This window comes from Eubalaena glacialis, chromosome 7 (assembly GCF_028564815.1).
Source record: "Eubalaena glacialis isolate mEubGla1 chromosome 7, mEubGla1.1.hap2.+ XY, whole genome shotgun sequence".
Classification (NCBI taxonomy): domain Eukaryota; kingdom Metazoa; phylum Chordata; class Mammalia; order Artiodactyla; family Balaenidae; genus Eubalaena; species Eubalaena glacialis.
Window position 1 is genome coordinate 69,122,854 of NC_083722.1, and position 13,525 is coordinate 69,136,378.

Genomic DNA, 13,525 nt, shown 5'->3' on the forward strand with positions numbered 1-13,525 from the left:
ATGCTGCTAGTCTGCAGATCACATTCTGACAAGGGGTTAGGATCTTCATCTGTAAAATGGGCACAAAGCCTCCATGAGGATGTTGTGACTTAATGCAATAATATGCGTGAATGTGCTTGGGAAATTTTGGTGACCTTAAGAATATGATGGGGACTTCCCTGGTGGCACAGTGCTTAAGATTCTGCCTGCCAATGCAGGAGACACAGGTTCAATCCCTGGTCCGGGAAGATCCCACATGCCGTGGAGCAACTAAGCCCATGAGCCACAACTACTGAGTCTGTGCTCTGGGGCCCGCGAGCCAAAACTACTGAGCCCACGTGCCACAACTACTGAAGCCCACGTGCCTAGAGCCCATGCTCCACAACAAGAGAAGCCACTGCACTGAGAAGCCCACGCACCGCAATGAAGAGTAGCCCCTGCTCACCACAACTAGAGAAAGCCTGCACACAGCAACGAAGACCCAACACAGCCAAAAAATTAATTAATTAATTAATTTTAAATAAAAGAATATGATGGGTTGGAGGACTTCAAGATGGCAGAGGAGTAAGACGTGGAGATCATCTTCCTCCCCACAAATACATCAGAAATACATCTACATGTGGAACAACTCCTACAGAACACCTACTGAACGCTGGCAGAAGACCTCAGACTTCCAAAAAGGCAAGAAAATCTCCACGTACCTGGGTAGGGCAAAAGAAAAATGAAAAAAAAAGGGACAAAGGAATCGGGATGGGACCTGTGCCTCTGGGAGGGAGCTGTGAAGGAGGAAAAGTTTCCACACACTAGGAAGCCCCTTCACTGGTGGGGATGGGGGGAGCTTCAGAGCCTCAGAGGAGAGGGCAGCAATAGGGGTGCAGAGGGCGAAGTGGAGAGAATTCCGCACAGAGGATCAGTGCCGACCAGCACTCCCCAGCCTGAGATGGTCTGCTCGCCCGCCGGGGCAGGTGGGGGCTGGGCGCTGAGGCTCGGGCTTCGGAGGTCAGATCCCAGGGAGAGGACTGGGGTTGGCTGCATGAAGACAGTGTGAGGGGGCTAGTGCGCCACAGCTGAGGGAGTCCGGGAAAAAGCCTGGGCCCGCCAGAGAGGCAAGAGAGCATTGTTGCAGAGCACACAAGGCGAGGGGTGGGCCCGCCATAGGAGCTTCTTGGTCCGTGCGCTCACAGATGGCAGGGCATCGCCTATGTGAGCTTTAGAGGCAGGCGCGAGCCGCAGCTGTTATCTCAGACCCCAGAGGCGGGTGCGATGCTGCCAACGCTGCCACCAAGGGTCCTGTGAGTAAGCGCAGGTCACTGCTTACACCTTCCCGGGAGCCTGTGCAGCCTGCCACTGCCGAGGGTCCTGTGACCTGGGCCAAATTCCCCAGGAGAATGCACTGTGCGCCTCAGGCTGTAGCAACTTCCTGCTGGCCTCTGCTGCCGCAGGCACTCCCGCACATCGCAATTGTGACTGCCGTATCCTTCCCTCTCCCTGGCCTGAGTGACCAAGTGAGCCCTAATCAGCCACTGCTTTCGCCCCTTCTTGCCTGGGCGGAGAACAGATGCCTAAGGGCGGCACACATGCAGAGGTAGGGCCAAAGCCAAAGCTGAGCTCCAGGGGCAGTGCTACCAAAGAAGAGAAAGGGAAATCTCTCCATGCAGCCGCAGGAGCAGCGGATTAAATCCCTGCAATCAGCATGCTAGACCCTGCATCTGTGAAATATCTGAATAGATGATGAGTGCTCCCACAATTGAGGCTGTGGACTTTGGAGGCAACTGTGGACTTTGGAGGCAAGTACACGTGGGAGTAAGGCCAGATCAGAGTCTGAGCTGGCCCCACAGTGCCCACAGCAGGTCCAGAGACCTACCTGGAAGTACTGGAGGACTTCCTGGGCAGGCAGGGATTGGCTGTGGCTCACTGTGGGGACAAGGACACTGACAGCTGAGGTCACAAGAAAATATTATTATTATTACTACTATTTTTTTCTTTTTCTCATTCAGATTCAATGGAGAAATTAAAACTTTTATAGACAAGCAAAAGCTAAGAGAATACAGCACCACCAAACCAGCTTTACAACAAATGCTAAAGGAACTTCTCAAGGCAGGAAACACAAGAGAAGGAAAAGACCTACAATAACAAACCCAAAACAATTAAGAAAATGGTAATAGGAACATACATATCAATAATTACCTTAAATGTAAATGGATTAAATGCTCCAACCAAAAGACACAGACTGGCTGAACGGATACAAAAACAAGACCTGTATATATGCTGTCTACAAGAGACCCACTTCAGTCCGAGGGACTCATACAGACTGAAACTGAGGGGATGGAAAAAGATATTCCATGCAAATGGAAATCAAAAGAAAGCTGGAGTAGCAATTCTCTTTTCAGACAAAATAGATTTTAAAATAAAGACTATTACAAGAGACAAAGAAGGACACTACATAATGATCAAGGGATCAATCCAAAAAGAAGATATAACAATTGTAAATATTTATGCACCCAACATACGAGCACCTCAATACATAAGGCAAACGCTAACAGCCATAAAAGGGGAAATCGACAGTAACACAATTATAGTAGGGGACTTTTAATACTCCACTTTCACCAATGGACAGATCATCCAAAATGAAAATAAATAAGGAAACACAAGCCTTAAATGATACATTAAACAAGATGGAATTAATTGATATTTACAGGACATTCCATCCCAAAGCAACAGAATACACTTTCTTCTCAAGTGCTCATGGAACATTCTCCAGAATAGATCATATCTTGGGTCACAAATCAAGCCTGGTAAATTTAAGAAAATTGAAATTGTATCAAGTATCGTTTCTGATCACAATGCTATGAGACTAGATATCAATTACAGAAAAAAATCTGTAAAAAATACAAACACATGGAGGCTAAACAATACACTACTAAATAACCAAGAGATCACTGAAGAAATCGAAGAGGAAATCAAAAAATACCTAGAGATAAATGACAATGAAAACACAACGACCCAAAACCTATGAGATGCAGCAAAAGCAGTTCTAACAGGGAAGTTCATAGCAATACAATCCTACCTGAAGAAATAAGAAACATCTCAAATAAACAACTTAACCTTACATCTAAAGCAATTAGAGAAAGAAGAACAAAAAAACCCCAAAGCTAACAGAAGGAAAGAAATCATAAAGACCAGAGCAGAAATACATGAAATAGAAACAAAGAAAACAATAGCAAAGATCAATAAAACTAAAAACTGGTTCTTTGAGAAGATAAACAAAACTGATAAACCATTAGCCAGACTCATCAAGAAAAAAAGGGAGAAGACTCACATCAATAGATTTAGAAATGAAAATGGAGAAGTAACAACTGACACCGCAGAAATACAAAGGATCATGAGACATTACTACAAGCAACTATATGCCAATAAAATGGACAACCTGGAAGAAATGGACAAGTTCTAAGAAAAGCACAACCTTCTGAGACTGAACCAGGAAGAAATAGAAAATAGAAACAGACCAATCAGAAGCACTGAAATTGAGATTGTGATTAAATATCTTCCAACAAACAAAAGTCCAGGACCACATGGCTTCACAGGTGAATTTTATCAAACATTTAGAGAAGAGCTAACACCTATCTTTCTCAAACTCTTCCAAAATATAGCAGAGGGAGGAACACTCCCCAACTCATTCTACGAGACCACAATCACCCTGATACCTAAACCAGACAAAGATGTCACAAAGAAAGAAAACTACAGGCCAATATCACTGATGAACATAGGTGCAAAAATTCTCAACAAAATACTAGCAAACAGAATCCAACAGCACATTAAAAGGATCATACATGATGATCAAGTGGGGTTCATCCCAGGAATGCAAGGATTCTTCAATATATGCAAATCAATCAATGTGATACACCATATTAACAAATTGAAGGAGAAAAACCATATGATCATCTCAATAGAGGCAGAAAAAGCTTTTGACAAAATTCAACACCTATTTATGATTAAAAACCCTCCAGAAAGTAGGCATAAGAGGAAACTTACCTCAACATAATAAAGGCCATATATGACAAACCCACAGCCAACATCGTTCTCAATGGTGAAAAACTGAAACCATTTCCTCTAAGATTAGGAACAAGACAAGGTTGTCCACTCTCACCACTATTATTCAACATAGTTTTGGAAGTCTTAGCCACAGCAATCAGAGAAGAAAAAGATATAAAAGGAATCCAAATTGGAAAAGAAGAAGTAAATTTGTCACTGTTGGCAGATGACATGATACTATACATAGAGAATCCTAAAGATGCTACCAGAAAAATACTAGAGCTATCAATGAATTTGGTAAAGTAGCAGGATACAAAATTAATGCACAGAAATCTCTTGCATTCCTATACACTAAGGATGAAAAATCTGAAAGAGAAATCAAGGAAACACTCCCATTTACCACTGCAACAAAAGGAATAAAATACCTAGGAATAAACCTACATAAGGAGACAAAAGACCTGTATGCAGAAAACTATAAGACATTGATGAAAGAAATTAAAGATGATACATACAAACAGATGGAAAGATATACCATGACCTTAGATTGGAAGAATCAACAATGTGAAAATTGCTATACTACCCAAAGCAATCTACAGATTCAATGCAATCCCTATCAAACTACCAATGGCATTTTTCACAGAACTAGAACAAAAAACTTCATAATTTGTATGAAAACACAAAAGACCCCGAATAGCCAAAGCAATCTTGAGAAAGAAAAATGGATCTGGAGGAATCAGGCTCCCAGACATCAGACTATACTATAAAGCTACAGTAATCAAGATAGTATGGTACTGGCACAAAAACAGAAATATAGATCAAGAGAACAGGATAGAAAGCCCAGAGATAAATTCACACACATATGGTCACCTTATTTTTGATAAAGGAGGGAAGAATATACAATGGAGAAAAGACAGCCTCTTCAATAAGTGGTGCTGGGAAAACTGGACAGGGACATGTAAAAGAATGAAATTAGAACATTCCCTAACACCATACACAAAAATAAACTCAAAATGGATTAGAGACTTAAATGTAAGGCCAGACACTATAAAACTCTTAGAGGAAAACACAGGCAGAACACTCTATGACATAAATCACAGCAAGATCCTTTTTGACCCACCTCCTAGAGAAATGGAATTAAAAACAAAAATAAACAAATGGGACCTATTGAAACTTAAAAGCTTTTGCACAACAAAGGAAACCATACACAAGACCAAAAGACAACCCTCAGAATGGGAGAAAATATTTGTAAACGAAGCAACTGACAAAGGATTAATCTCCAAAATTTACAAGCAGCTCACGCAGCTCAATATCAAAAAACAAACAACCCAATCCAAAAATGGACAGAAGACCTAAACAGACATTTCTCCAAAGAAGATATACAGATTGCCAATAAACACATGAAAGGATGCTCAACATCACTAATCATTAGAGAAATGCAAATCAAAACTACAATGAGGTATCACCTCCCACCAGTCAGAATGGCCATCATCAAAAAATCTACAGACAATAAATGCTGGAGATGGTGTGGAGAAAAGGGAACCCTCTTGCACTGTTGGTGGGAATGTAAATTGATACAGCCATTATGGAGAACAGTATGGAGGTTGCTTAAAAAACTAAAAATAGAACTACCATACGACCCAGCAATCCCACTACTGAGCATATACCCGGAGAAAACCATAATTCAAAAAGACTCATGTACCACAATGTTCATTGCAGCTCTATTTACAACAGCCAGGACATGGAAGCAATCTAAGTGTCCATTGTCAGATGAATGGATAAAGAAGATGTGGCACATATATACAATGGAATAGTACTCAGCCATAAAAGGAAACGAAATTGAGTTATTTGTAGTGAGGTGGATGAACCTAGAGACTGTCATACAGAGTGAAGTAAGTCAGAAAGAGAAAAACAAATACCGTATGCTAACACATATATATGGAATCTAAAAAAAAAAAAAAAAGGTTCTGTAGAACCTAGGGACAGGACAGGAAAAAAGACACAGACATAGAGAATGGACTTGAGGACACGGGGAGGGGGAAGGGTAAGCTGGGATGAAGTGAGAGAGTGGCATGGACACATATGCACTACCAAATGTAAAATAGCTAGCTAGTGGGAAGCAGCCGCATAGCACAGGGAGATCAGCTCAGGTCTTTGTGACCACGTAGAGGGGTGGGATAGGGTTGGTGGGAGGGAGATGCAAGAGGGAGGGGATATGGGGATATAGGTATACATATAGGTGATTGTTATACAGCAGAAACTAACACACCATTGTAAAGCAATTATACTCCAATAAAGATGTTAAAAAAAAAGGCCAAAAAAACCCATTAAGACCCGGCTCCACCCAACGATCAGCAAGCTCCAGTGCTGGACGCCTCAGGCCAAACAAGTAGCAAGACAGGAACACAACCCCACCCATTAGCAGACAGGCTGCCTAAAGTCATACTAATCTCACAGACACCCCAAAACACACCACCGGATACGGCCCTGCCCATGAGAGGGACAAGATCCAGCTCCACCCACCAGAACACAGGCACCAGTCCCCCCCTACCAGGAAGCCTACACAAGCCACTGGACCAGCCTCATCCACTGTGGGCAGACACCAGAAGTAAGAGGAAATATGACCCTGCAGCCTGTGGAAAGAAGACCTCAAACACAGCAAGCTAAACAAAATGAGAAGACAGAGAGCTATGCAGTAGATTAAGGGGCAAGGTAAAAACCCACAAGACCAAAAGAATGAAGAGGAAAGAGGCAGTCTACCTGAAAAACAATTCAGAGTAATGATGGTAAAGATGATCCAAAATCTCGGAAATAGAATGGAGAAAATACAAGAAACGTTTAACAAGGACCAAGAGCAAACAAACAGTGATTAACAACATAATAACTGAAATTTAAAATACTCTAGAAGGAATCAATAGCAGAATAACTAAGGCAGAAGAACAGATAAGTGAGCTGGAAGATAGAATGGTAGAAATAACTGCCACAGAGCAGAATAAAGAAAAAAGAATGAAAAGAATTGAGGACAGTCTCAGAGACCTCTGGGACAACATTAAATGCACCAACATTCAAATTATATGGGTCCCAGAAGAAGAAGAGAAAGAGAAAGAGAAAGGGTCTAAGAAAATATTTGAAGAGATTATAGTCGAAAACTTCCCTAACATGGGAAAGAAATAGCCACCCAAGTCCAGGAAATGCAGAGAGACCCATACAGGATAAACCCAAGGAGAAACATGCTGAGACACATATTAATCAAATTATCAAAAATTAAATTCACAGAAAAAATATTAAAAGCAGCAAGGGAAAAGCAACAAATAATATATAAGGGAATCCCCATAAGGTTATCAGCAGATTTTTCAGCAGAAACTCTGCAGGCCAGAAGGGAGTGGCAGGATATATTTAAAGTAATGAAATGGAAAAACCTACAACCAAGGTTACTCTAACCAGCAAGGATCTCATTCAGATTTGATGGAGAAATCAAAAGCTTTATAGACAAGCAAAAGCCAAGTGGATTCAGCACCACCAAACCAGCTTTACAACAAATGCTAAAGGAACTTCTCTAAGCGAGAAACACAAGAGAAGAAAAGGACCTACAAAAATAAACCCAAAACAATTAAGAAAATGGTAATAGGAACATACATATCGATAATTACCTTAAACGTGAATGGATTAAATGCTCCAACCAGAAGACATAGACTGGCTGAATGGATAAAAAAACAAGACCCATACATATGCTGTCTACAAGAGACCCACTTGAGACCTACAGACACATACAGAACGAGAGTGAGGGGATGGAAAAAGATATTCCAATCAAATGGAAATCAAAAGAAAGCTGGAGTAGCTATACTCATATCAGATAAAATAGACTTTAAAATAAAGAATGTTACAAGAGACAAGGAAGGACACTACATAATGATCAAGGGATCAATCCAAGAAGAAGATATAACAATTATAAATATATATGCACCCAACATAGGGGCACCACAATACATAAGGCAACTGCTAACAGCTATAAAAGAGGAAATCGACAGTAGCACAATAACAGTGGGGGACTTTAACACCTCACTTACACCAATGGACAGATCATCCAAACAGATAATTAATAAGGAAACACAAGCTTTAAATGACACAATAGACCAGATAGATTTAATTGATATTTATTGGACATTCCATCCAAAAACAGCAGATTACACTTTCTTCTCAAGTGCACATGGAACGTTCTCCAGGATAGATCACGTCTTGGGTCACAAATCAAGCCTCAGTAAATTTAAGAAAATGGAAATCATATCAAGCATCTTTTCTGACCACAACGCTATGAGATTAGAAATGAATTACAGGGAAAAAAACGTAAAAAACACAAACACATGGAGGCTAAACAATACGTTACTAAATAACCAAGAGATTACTGAAGAAATCAACGAGGAAATCAAAAAATACCTAGAGACAAATGACAATGAAAACACGACGATCCAAAACCTATGGGATGCAGCAAAAGCAGTTCTAAGAGGGAAGTTTATAGCTATACAAGCCTACCTCAAGAAACAAGAAAAATCTCAAGTAAACAATCTAACCTTACACCTAAAGGAACTAGAGAAAGAAGAACAAACAAAACCCAAAGTTAGCAGAAAGAAAGAAATCATAAAGATCAGAGCAGAAATAAATGAAATAGAAACAAAGAAAACAATAGCAAAGATCAATAAAACTAAAAGCTGGTTCTTTGAGAAGATAAACAAAATTGATAAACCATTAGCCAGATTCATCAAGAAAAAGAGGGAGAGGACTTAAATCAATAAAATTAGAAATGAAAAAGGAGAAGTTACAACAGACACCGCAGAAATACAAAGCATCCTAAGAGACTACTACAAGCAACTCTATGCCAATAAAATGGACAACCTGGAAGAAATGGACAAATTCTTAGAAAGGTATAACCTTCCAAGACTGAACCAGGAAGAAACAGAAAATACGAACAGACCAATCACAAGTAATGAAATTGAAACTGTGATTAAAAATCTTCCAACAGACAAAAGTCCAGGACCAGATGGCTTCACAGGTGAATTCTATCAAACATTTAGAGAAGAGCTAACACCTATCCTTCTCAAACTCTTCCAAAAAATTGCAGAGGAAGGAACACTCCCAAACTCATTCTATGAGGCCACCATCACCCTGATACCAAAACCAGACAAACATACTACAAAAAAAGAAAATTACAGACCAATATCACTGATGAATATAGATGTAAAAATCCTCAACAAAATACTAGAAAACAGAATCCAACAACACATTAAAAGGATCATACACCACGATCAAGTGGGATTTATCCCAGGGATGCGAGGATTCTTCAGTATACGCAAATCAATCAATGTGATACACCACATTAACAAACTGAAGAATAAAAACCATATGATCATCTCAATAGATGCAGAAAAAGCTTTTGACAAAATTCAACACCCATTTATGATAAAAACTCTCCAGAAAGTGGGCATAGAGGGAACCTACCTCAACATAATAAAGGCCATATACAACACACCCACAGCAAACATCATTCTCAATGGTGAAAAACTGAAAGCATTTCCTCTAAGATCAGGAACGAGACAAGGATGTCCACTCTCACCACTATTATTCAACATAGTTTTGGAAGTCCTAGCCACGGCAATCAGAGAAGAAAAAGAAATAAAAGGAATACAAATTGGAAAAGAAGAAGTAAAACTGTCACTGTTTGCAGATGACATGATACTATACATACAGAATCCTAAAAATGCCACCAGATAACTACTAGAGCTAATCAATGAATATGGTAAAGTTGCAGGATACAAAATTAATGCACAGAAATCTCTTGCATTCTTATACACTAATGATGAAAACTCTGAAAGAGAAATTATGGAAACACTCCCATTTACCATTGCAACAAAAAGAATAAAATACCTAGGAATAAACCTACCTAGGGAGACAAAAGACCTGTATGCAGAAAACTATAAGATACTGATGAAAGAAATTAAAGATGATACCAACAGATGGAGAGATATACCATGTTCTTGGATTGGAAGAATCAATATTGTGAAAATGACTATACTACCCAAAGCAATCTACAGATTCAATGCAATCCTTATCAAAATACCAATGGCATTTTTTACGGAACTAGAACAAATCATCTTAAAATTTGTATGGAGACACAAAAGACCCCGAATAGCCAAAGCAGTCTTGAGGGGAAAAAAATGGAACTGGAGGAATCAGACTCCCTGACTTCAGAGTATACTACAAAGCTACAGTAATCAAGACAATATGGTACTGGCACAAAAACAGAAACATAGATCAATGGAACAAGATAGAAAGCCCAGAGATAAACCTACGCACCTATGGTCAACTAATCTATGACAGAGGAGGCAAAGATATACAATGGAGAAAAGACAGTCTCTTCAATAAGTGGTGCTGGGAAAACTGGACAGCTACATGTAAAAGAATGAAATTAGAACACTCCTTAACACCATACAGAAAAATAAACTCAAAATGGATTACAGACCGAAATGTAAGACCGGACACTATAAAACTCTTAGAGGAAAACATAGGAAGAACACTCTTTGACATAAATCACAGCAAGATCTTTTTTGATCTACCTCCTAGAGTAATGGAAATGAAAACAAAAAGAAACAAATGGGACCTAATGAAAGTTCAAAGCTTTTGCACAGCAAAGGAAACCATAAACAAGACGAAAAGACAACACTCAGAATGGGAGAAAATATTTGCAAACGAATCAACGGACAAAGGATTAATCTCCAAAATATATAGACAGCTCATGCAGCTCAATATTAAAGAAACAAACCCAATCCAAAAATGGGCAGAAGACCTAAACAGACATTTCTCCAAAGAAGACATACAGATGGCCAAGAAGCCCATGAAAAGCTGCTCAACATCACTAATTATTAGAGAAATGCAAACCAAAACTACAATGTGGTATCACCTCACACCAGTTAGAATGGGCATCATCAGAAAATCTACAAACAACAAATGCTGGAGAGGGTGTGGAGAAAAGGGAACCCTCTTGCACTGTTGGTGGGAATGTAAATTGATACAGCCACTGTGGAGAACAGTATGGAGGTTCCTTAAAAAACTAAAAATAGAATTACCATATGATCCAGCAATCCCACTACTGGGCATATACCCAGAGAAAACCATAATTCAAAATGACACATGCAACCCAATGTTCATTGCAGCACTATTTACAATAGTCAGGTCATGGAAGCAAACTAAATGCCCATTGACAGACGAATGGATAAAGAAGTTGTAGTACATATATACAATGGAATATTACTCAGCCATAAAAAGGAACGAAATTGGGTCATTTGTAGAGATGTGGATGGATCTAGAGACTGTCATACACAGTGAAGTAAGTCAGAAAGAGAAAAACAAATATCGTATATTAACGCATGTATTTGGAACCTAGAAAAATGGTACAGATGAACCGGTTTGCAGGGCAGAAGTTGAGACACAGATGTAGAGAACAAACGTATGGACACCAAGGGGGGAAAACCGCGGTGGGGTGGGGATGGTGGTGTGCTGAATTGGGCGATTGGAATTGACATGTATACATTGATATGTATAAAATTGATAACTAATAAGAACCTGCAGTATAAACAAACAAACAAACAAACAAAAAACAACTAATACTAAACTTTCTTTGGGTTATTTGTATGGAAATATGTTAATATAAATGTTTCAGACATTACATGAAATTTCTAAAAATCTTATATGTTCTGGTATAATGTTATAAGTCATAATTCTAGTTATTACTTTAAAATGTATATCTCAGAAATAACTAAATTTCCTTGTAAATTGCATTATTATGAACTTTCATCAAATCTTTAACAGTGGTCATTTTTAAGTCGTTTGTCATTTACAGACAGTTCTGGGTGTACTCTGATGCTTTTGCAAAAATGTTCCTATAAAAGGGTTTCATCTTCAACGAATTCATGGAAAAGACTCTGACAAGTACAGGTTTCTGGTAACTGACTAAACTGCTGAACTGAATGAATAAGCATTTTCAGAATTCTAATGGAAAACTGATGAATTCATAAAAGTGCTAACAAAAGATCAAGATGAAAAAAAAATTAATTACATGGGACTGAGTGAACTGATGAGGATGATTATAATTTTTGTGACTTTCTGTTTGAATAAAAAAAAAATCCCACAAGGACTCTGAGGCAAAAAAATATACAAATCAATTTTCACTGCAAAGTAAAGGAGCTGTTACAGTGGAGGATTACTGGACTGAATGTCAATATTATGACATAGTATGAGTGTGTTTCGTGTTTGGTAATTGCAATCATTGTTGCTTTTGTTGTGGTCATCCCTTTACAATGCTTCGTGTCAGTTTATTTATCTCTTGTAAAAATAAAATAGAGTGTGTGTGTGTGAAAAAAAAATCTACAAACAAAAATGCTGGAGAGGGTGTGGAGAAAAGGGAACCCTCTTGCACTGTTGGTGGGAATGTAAATTGATACAACCACTATGGAGAACAGTATGGAGGTTCCTTAAAAAACTAAAAATAGAACTACCATACGACCCAGCAATCCCACTACTGGGCATATACCCTGAGAAAACCATAATTCAAAAACAGTCATGTACCACAATGTCCATTGCAGCTCTATTTACAATAGCCAGGACATGGAAGCAACCTAAGTGTCCATCAACAGATGAATGGATAAAGAAGATGTGGCACATATATACAATGGAATATTACTCAGACATAAAAAGGAACGAAACTGAGTTATTTGTAGTGAGGTGGATGGACCTAGAGTCTGTCATACAGAGTGAAGTAAGTCAGAAAGAGAAAAACAAATATTGTATGCTAACACATATATATGGAATCTAAGAAAAAAAAAAAAGGTCATGAAGAACCTAGGGACAAGACGGGAATAAAGACACAGACCTACTAGAGAATGGACTTGAGGATATGGGGAGGGGGAAGGGTAAGATGTGACAAAGTGAGAGAGTGGCATGGACATATATACACTACCAAACGTAAAATAGATAGCTAGTGGGAAGCAGCCGCATAGCACAGGGAGATCCGCTTGGTGCTTTGTGACCACCTAGAGGGGTGGGATAGGGAGGGTGGGAGGGAGGGAGATGCAAGAGGGAAGAGATATGGGAACATATGTATATGTATAACTGATTCATTTTGTTATAAAGCAGAAACTAACACACCATTGTAAAGCAATTATACTCCAATAAAGATGTTTTAAAAAATAAAATAAAATAAATAAAGACTGTTATAAGGGACAAGGAAGGACACTACATAATATCAATGGATCAATCCAAGAAGAAGATATAACAATTATAAATAATTATGCACCCAACATAGGAGCACCTCAATACATAAGGCAAATGCAAACAGCCAGAAAAGGGGAAATTGACAGTAACACAAAAATGGTGGGGGTTTTAACACCCCACTTACACCAATGGACAGATCATCAGGACAGGAAATTAATAAGGAAACACAAGCTTTAAATGACACAATAGACCAGAT